Genomic DNA, 9,175 nt, shown 5'->3' on the forward strand with positions numbered 1-9,175 from the left:
CTCATTCAAAGCGTTTTTACTTCCTATTACAAAAAAGGAAGTATTGTATACGCGAAAAAATTTTCACTTGAAAATCGATCTTAATTTTCATTTTGTTCACCCCCGAATGAATGTGGAGTTTTTTTTATTTTTTTCGACTCGACCACAGGTGGATAAGTGCCTAAGAACGTATAGACACGCGAAATATCCATTTTGACGATTACCGAATTAGTTACAACGAGTTTTCTCGTGACGTCCGCATGTACATATTCATGTATGTGTGGATGTGCGTATGTGCGGATGGGCGGATATGCGTTTGTGCGTATATATGTCGCATAACTCAAGAACGGTATGTCCTAGAAAGTTGAAATTTGGTACGTAGACTCCGAATGGGGTCTAGTTGTGCACCTCCCCTTTTGGTTGCGTTCGAGTGTTTCTAAAGGGGTCTTTTGCTCCTTTTAGAGGGGAAATCATCGTTAATTTCGATATAAACTCGTGTTATAATTTAACTAGCACTTTGCGATATATTGCCAGTATTTTGATTGTCAAGTTTTGTCACCAATTTGGCGACGACTTTCGCGATTTTTTTTTTTTTTAATCTGGTTTCAATTCGGCTACTGAGTGTGATATTTAGAAAGTAAACTATTGAATCACATTAAAATTCCCAATAATGGGAAAATGACATTAAATTGGAGTGAAAGGAAGTCATGTGAGGCACACATCAGCTCGTTTCTAACTAAAATAAATTGTAAATATTTACATCTCGGAAGTGAGTTGTTCAAATTATCTGCTTATGTCATTTTTTATTACCCCTGTTTTAGATTCACAACTAGTAACGATTTATTCATTGCAGCATTGAGAATAAACTGCCCTATAAAACGCTCCAGCCGGGGTATGTACTATGTACTCCTTTAAATACTAGCAAGGAGGAGGGGCATTCTGGTGTCCCTGTTGAGCGTTTCAAAAATCTGTCAAGCCTAGTTAAAGAAAGGAAAAGTTCAAACGGTATTTGCAGTGTCTACTAAAGTTCGAATCCGTAGATAAATCTGACCATTACGCGTCAAAAACAAAATTTAAATGCACTTTTTCAATTGCTGGTCCGTTTTTCTCTCTCTCTCTCTCTTACTTAGGCATAGTGATTTTGTTTGAATAGCTACCCGACATTAAAATATTCAGTAAGAGAAAATAAGGAAAACTCTTTAGAATGGGACTCGACAACGTTGTTTAACTACCACTTTGACACTCAATAACTTTAAATAATTTAAGAATAAAGAAATTGTATTTTTATAATCTTTCTAGTTTTTTCAATGCACTTATTGATGAATTAAATAAATAAAAATGATAATTAACTTGATTCTTATTACAATTATTCTGAATCAATTGCTTTAAACGCAGTGCTTGGTAATGTCACTAGCTCCTGTGCTTAAGGCGAAATTATGCATGAGTTGCAAATCACGGCGATCTTGAGCCAAGGCGGATCCCTGTTAGTTTGTTCACCGGTCCCTCTTCCCCGCAAAACGTATAAAATTTATACTTCTCCGATACGAACCGGGACCTCCCAAGTACTGAGCCCCTAATCTCCTACTAGGCAGACGCAGCCTCTCGTTGGTCCTATTGCAAATTATGCTTTTAGTGAAGCAACAAGTTTTTATTAGAATCAGGTTAAGGTTAAATGTAAAGTGACATAAAATATCAGTTATAAATTTTGCAAAATTAGGAAGAAGTAAATCAGTTTAACAAAAATAAGTAATTTGTTTTAGCCGATATGTACGAGTAACATTTCATCATAAATAAAGTTTGCTCAAGACTTGGAAATCAAAAATCCATTAAATTTTACTTGTTATGTACTTTATAAAGTGGTTATAATTTAAGCTGCAAATTCTAGCAACAAAACAATTCATACTAGGAAAATTTTAAGCCAACAAAAGACTTACAAGATGATTTTTTTTTTTTAAATCGACGACATACATTTATTCAGACATAAAACTAAACAATAATAAAAGAGCCGCCTACTTACCGATTAGCTTTTATTATCAGCAAAGAAATATACCAAGAAAGAATTGTTAAGCCTTCTGGTTTAATCTAGTAATCCTCCGAGCTCCGATATTACGTGTAATATCCGTTGGAAGACCACTCTTGTACAGATTCTAGGTAAACAGGATTTATGTAAGGACGTGAATAAACCGAGCACTAGTATACGATAGCTGCCGTTATTTCTTCTGCGTTATTGCAGCTATGTTTCTTCATTCAGCTGCGTGGCTAAAGTAATAAATATCTTTTTCCACCTATGCATTCAGTGAAATACGGTTATTCTACCTTTTACAGCACATTCTTAAATTCTAGCACATGCAGCCAGTTGACACATTTTCAACTGTAGACGTGAAATTATGATTTTTCGATGAAATTAAAATTATTTTAAACATTTGCTGAAACCCAATTTTTGGATGTGAAAATTGAATTGTAATCAATCCTTAAGTTTACTGCACAAAGATGATGCGGTTTATTTGGAAAATTTCACTAAACCACCTCCGGAAATGAGTCATACAACTTATTCGAATAGTTTTCGAACAGCGAATCTTTCCAACGAGGGAGAAACGAGCAGACGATTCGTCGTCGTCTGCGCGCAACGCTGTCTACCTCACAACTAAACTCAACCACGTGCTTTCGAAGTTACCGTGAGCGGCTTTCCGAATCGAAACAACTGCGTTTTACAACCGAACGGCAGAAAAAATACAAAAATAAAACAGTCGACCACCCGGTTGAAACTCCTTCGATTGGCGAAAGTATGTCATGTGACAGCATTGGTTCTTGTTCCAGCAGCTTTTTTATTTCCCGCTCAAGCAATTTAATTTTTTAATCTACGCACTTAATTTGCTTTCGGCATGTAACTATTGTTTTTTAGCTCATTCATTTTTCCTTTTTGAGAAACGTTATGCCTAAAATTCCAAAACTAGTTTATTTTTTCGAATTAAATTTTTGCATTTTAAAATTTTTAAACGGAAGTACTTATTTTTTGGAAAACTGTCTTTTTATTAGTTTTTTTAACATTTTTCTTGAAACAGGATGGATGGAAAAAGATTTAGAAAAATATTCCTTTTAAACCAAAGAAACCTTCTACAAGTTATAAATATTTTGACAATTTACTCACTCGGCAAACATTTTAACTAAAAGGATGCTTAATTGCGCACGTTAAAAATAAATTGAAGCCCAATTATAAGTAAAAATTTAACGCGCTTTGATCTAATGAAATGTTAAGAAATGTAACTATTTACACAGGGTCCATTACATTTAATTAACTTGTCAAAATTTCTTAGACAATTATTTCTGTCATAACGGTTACACTTTTATAAAAAGAAAACACGAGTTTTTATTCTTATTTCTAATACATTGAATCTTTGTAAATTCCATGTGATAAGAAAAATTATCTAGTTTCTCTCTTTTTTTGTTATTGAAATGTCCACTGAGAAATTCCACAAACTGAAAAAACAATAATAATAATAACATTTTTGCATTTTGTTTAAATTCCATTCGCTTTAACGACATTTCATTCTTTTAATGCAAAGTACTGTTGAATAAAGAGCATAAAATGAGTTTATGTTCACAGCTGCGTTGCGTCAGATGAAAATATTTGGAATCTTTTAATACAGCTGAATAGCCACACCTGCATCCTTTGTATTATGACAAAGTATTTTAAACAAATTTATTTTATGACAAAAGCTCTACCCTTTTAAAAGGTTGTAAAATCTGGTCTATAGTTTGCTGATTTCCAGCCACATTCTCCTTCTACTGATGTGACGTTGATACATGATTTATAGAAAATATAAAACTATCTTATAACATGAATAACTTAGTAAACAATTTTCACAAAAGAAAGAAATGTTTTAAAAAGTACTATTGGTGATCCTGAATGCGAAAATGCGAAATTAAAAACTAAAACCGGAAATGTACAATATTGTTTGTGGCTAGTTTTGGGGAAATATTGCCCATCTTTATTTCTCTGAAGTGTTTTGCTTTTTTAACGTTTAAACAAAATAGCAATACAAAACTGCAAAAAAAAAAAAAAAATCGGCATTATTTTTTATTATTATTATTATTATTCTTTTTTTTTTTTTTTTTTTTGCTTATTTTGTCCAAAACATTTGTTTAGTTTTAGCAGTATCTTTTAAAATTATGCACCTTTCATACGTTTGTTCAATATTTTGTACTAAAATTGCATACATAAATAATATTATTTGATATTTATTATTATTATTTTTTTGCAAAATGCAATATGCTTTGCTAATTTAGTATTTGTTTCCAGATTTTATTATTATTTTTTTATTTTAATGAATCGTTAAAGTTGTGTTATTTCTGTGACACAAATATTATGCTCAATGCAGTTAAGTTTATAAATATCTTTCTTTTGTAAACCAAAAAGTACCTAAGTTTGTGAAAACTCATAGCAACTGGTGCGCTACACTAATTTTTTGAGTACATTTTTTTTCCGACCTTCCAGAATGTGGCCGAGTTTCCTACTGTCCTAGCATATTTAAAGGAACGCACTTTCATGAATGTTAAATATCATGGCTGACGGATTTTGGTTAAGCTAAAAGAGTTCGTTTAGGTTATTTAATCAGCTTAAATAGGGCACCCAGACCTTTTTTTTCTTTCAGAAGGTGGTTTGAAAGAAATTAATTATAACGTTGTAGTATTTCTTAAATAATAAACGAAATATTTTGATATCGACGCCTGCCCCCCATCCCCATCTGCTAAAATACTGTTTGTGGGGACAACGGGAAAATGCAATTCGGGTATTTGTTTCGTTATAGGTAAGTCACTTGGCTCACTTTAAAATTTGCAATTATTATTATCATTTATTTATTATTATTATTATTATGCATACCCATCATGTTTGGTCAAAATTCCACAGAAAAAACTAATTTGGCACTACCGTACGGTATTTGTTTTTTTTTTTAATGAACTTTTAAAAAGACAAACCCATTCAGCAAGAGGCCACTAAGCAAAAGTAGTCTACCAAAAAATTTGAGTAAGGCCTTTAAAATATATAATAAAAGAATAAATAAAAAAGCAAGCCATTAAATAATGAAAAAAAGTAGGAAAAAAAAAGACTCCAACTAAATATTAAAAAAAAATCCTTAAAAGAAATTTCAAATGTAAAATAATCTAACAAATAAATGTATGGAGCATTAATAAATATTAAAAGTTGCATTAAAATGCAAAATATGAAACAGAGATACAAACATGGTGGCGACATAGTTTTTTCCTTTTCTTTTGCCACGGTAAAAAATAAACGAGTCGCCAAGTCAAGTAACGTACCTATAATGGAAGTTTTATTTTAGAAAACATAGTTGAAAAATTACTATACGCGCATGTGTTTCGAGTAGGGGCGCCCCGAGCTTAGATTTTGGAGAGGCGAAAATTCTCCAATTGCGGAATAGAACTTCAAATTTTGCCGAATGATGATAATTTTTCCAAATGGAACTCCAGATTTCTCGTAATGGAAGTCCAGACTTCAACATATGATCATAATATTGCTGAAAAGAACTAAAAACTTTGCAATTGATGATAACTTTGAGCAAATGTCAGACAAAGGGGGCCAATTAAGGGAATTTTAGAAAGGTCACAGAGACTTCCCGTGACCTCCTATCGGGGTATCCCTAATGGTTTACCTTAGTCCTTACGGAGCTCTGTTGTTGTATCATGCTTTATTAAATCGTTACCTTTTTTCTTTTATCTTCTAAAATACGTTGATCAGCATAAACCAAAATGAATGAGTAAGAATCCAACTTCTTAAATCTAATGGGATAGCTACCATAATTATTTTTATTAACTGCACTTATTTATTTTTTCCTTTGTTATTGAAAATAAAAGAGGGAATCAAATATTAATATCTTATAGTTTTAATTATGAAACTTTTTTGTTTGTTAAAAGAGTTATTTTATAAACGCACAACAAGGTTTTATCAAATATTATAAAGAATACAGACTTACACTGACGTGGTAAGTACAAAAGTCTTACTTGCATTTTTCATCAAAATTAAGTTACGGTCACCAGGTAGTTCTTTGCCACATATTTTACATAAACACAACGTTTTATGATCATTTGTCAATGGTAAATATATTTTTAAAAATTCTTAAAAAGTTTTATCTACATCAAATTTGAAATGGCAATTTCTCGTTTTGAACTCCACTGCTCGGCTGCCGATAAGACTTTTGTGCTTAGCTTGGCAGAATAGCTCACATTAATCAAAAAAATCTTTTCGTATTCAAAAGAGAAACGAAAAAGTCGCACAATCAGGACATTAAACAATGCTTAAAACTGAGAAAATAACTATTTGTCAGAGTAAATAAATAGAAAAATGTATAATTTATGAAACTTTATACAAAAATAAGCGGATTCAATTATTTTTCAAAAAATGTTTCAAAAGTTTACATTCCATGTGAAATAACATCCGTTTCTTAGACGGATACTGCTTATTGTGAGTAGTTACTGATAGCGCAGTGTGTCATTCTTTAGTCGTCCTGAACCGTTCAACCATGATGCCAAAATATATTCCGCATTGCATTATTTTTGTTTTAAATTAACCCAAACAAAACTACTTTTAAATCGGTGAAGCAAATCGCAAAAAAATGCAAAACGTCAAAATACCTTATCAGAGACGATTGTTTTCCACACCAAAAAAATATGAATGTTCAGTCCAAATAGCTAAAATAAAACATATTTTTTAAATTCTAAAGATTTTTTCTAAAAACTTGGTCCGCACTTAAAAGTATGAAATAATGTTATTATATGATTTCCTGTTTACAACATTCGAGAGTTGCAGTTAATATCGTTCTTAATCTCTAGAGAGTTTTTAATATCGTTTTAATTAGGTTCATTCTAAAGCAACCAGTAAAATTTCAATTAAGAACTTGAAAGAAGAAATATGTGGAAATATAACGATCCCTAAATATATCGATAGTAAAATCCACTAATATATGCTGGGGTAAGTTCAGCATGTAAGAAATAAATTTGTTAATTTAGATTAAGTATTATTTTTCATTATTCCCTTCAACAAATAAAAGGCGGAAATAAAAGGCATGAATTGGAAACACACACACAAACACCTTATTTTATTATATGTATATATATGCATAAAACTGCACACACATTGTTCTTTATTTCGATATACGTAAACATAATTATGTATTGATTTAGAAAGGTATTGATTAAGAACTGAGAAATCTGCAATAGTTAGTCGACACAAGATCTCCTAAGATAAATCTGATGTCGAGTTATACACGGCAAATGAAGCTCCTAAAATGAAAACTGATGTGGAGATGAACTCAACAATGAAGCTCTTGAACAAAAAACTGAGGAACAAAAGAAGTCGTTGTTGAGTCATTCTCGACAAAAAGTCTCATGAAATTATTTTATTTAACGAAGGAGATCTTTAACATAAAAATGGATGTCGAGTTACTCTTTACAAAGGATGCCTTAAATAAAAATCGTTGTTGAATCAAAGTCGACGAAAGGTCTCCTGAGGTAAAAACAGATGCCGAGTTATTTTATTTAATGAATGAACTCTTAGCGCAAAAATGAATGCCGAGTTACATTCCACATAAGAGTGCAAAGGGTAAAGGACCCCTGGACTTAGTAACCGAAATTCTTTTCTACCACCTTGACAAAACACATTTTTTTTTTGGAAAACAAACCTAACCATATGCACCCCACAGACTTGCTGAGACAACTTTTGTGTCGCGCCGCTGTCCGCATACCATTTTTTTTAAGCCAAGCAAATAAATTTCATTCACTGTCTTCTCTAATACAACACATATTAAAAAATCTTAATGAGCATACTTTCCTGTTTGTCTGAATCACCCTAAATGTTCTTTTAAACATAACAGACGGGCGTTTCTCTAATTTTACATGGACAACGTAGGCGTTTTTAGGTAGTTCTACACGTTGTCGAGTCTCTTTTTACTGATACCCACCTCTTTCTTTTGTCTCCCAATATTTTTCTTTCCGTTTCGAATATCTTACTGGAAATCCCCAAGAAATATCTTCTGGCTCTGCAAAAGATGAGAATTTGGTACGGAGCAGTTGAAGAATAAAAAACCATGACCTTTTACAGCTGAAGCGAGCCACCAAATCATTTAGGGTGAAACACGTTAGTCAAACGTGATTTGTAAAGTTGAAATTTAGGACGATGATGCAAACACTGATGTTCTGAAATACAAATGATTGCTTGGAAGCGAATAGGTAAAAAGGATATAAAAACAAAACTCAATTATTTTTTTTAATATTATACGTTAAAAATTATATTTTCGTAACATTATTATAATACATATAACGCCACAACCAGAAGACAGCCAACAGGACTCTACGATGTGTGTAGTAAACCAGTTACTATTGCAGGTTTTAAATTTTAAAGTTATGACATTGATTTTATACTGCGTGTAAATGTAGTGAAACATCCTAAAGGTAAAAAGGATTGCCTCTTGAAATCATCAAAAAGATTGAATTTTATATTTTATAAATAGTTTAGCGTATTAAAATACTATCTTAGAGTTCAAATAATACAATTAGAAAGACGCATAAAAACCTTTCTATATTGTGATGCGAAAAAAGAGGCATGATAAAATATTGCAGATCGTTATTGCTTCCTATTTAATGTATCAAGATGTGAAATAGTTTAGGTGTTTTCCGAATCAAATTGCATTGAATCATTTGAAAATTCCACACGAGGAATAACATTTATCTCTCTCTCTCTCTCTCTCTCTCTCTCTCTCTCTCTATATATATATATATATATATATATATATATATATATATATATATATATATATATATATATATATATATATATATACATACATACATACATACATACATATATATATATATATATATATATATATATATATATATATATATATATATATATATATATATATATATATATATATATATATATATATACACATACTTGCAATAACTTATCAAAATATATAAAAATGTTGTATAACTACTTTTTCTGTAAACAACATAACGGCTGTTCAATACACTTGAAAGAGTCACTTTTTACCATCTTTAGAATGCCTCTCAAATATTCTACAAGCCATATTTCTTAACCAAATCTTTGACAGTATACGATTTTAGCTCTATAAAACGACAGATAGGTACATTGTAAACAAATGTCACACATAAAACAAAA

The 9,175-nt window shown here is 31.1% G+C and overlaps 1 protein-coding gene across 3 annotated transcripts in view; it reads right to left on the reverse strand.

The window, feature by feature from the left end:
• LOC129230401 (ras association domain-containing protein 10-like) overlaps positions 1–2,607 on the reverse strand; it is a 122,009-nt gene extending 119,402 nt beyond the window's left edge. For all 3 annotated transcript variants that reach the window (XM_054864813.1, XM_054864801.1, XM_054864807.1), the window contains exon 1: positions 1,997–2,607. The gene's annotated coding sequence lies outside the window, so the exon portion shown is untranslated. The remainder of the gene's footprint in view (positions 1–1,996) is intronic.
• Between the last annotated feature and the right edge of the window lie 6,568 nt (positions 2,608–9,175).

Source organism: Uloborus diversus, chromosome 1 (genome assembly GCF_026930045.1).
Source record: "Uloborus diversus isolate 005 chromosome 1, Udiv.v.3.1, whole genome shotgun sequence".
Taxonomy (NCBI): Eukaryota; Metazoa; Arthropoda; class Arachnida; order Araneae; family Uloboridae; genus Uloborus; species Uloborus diversus.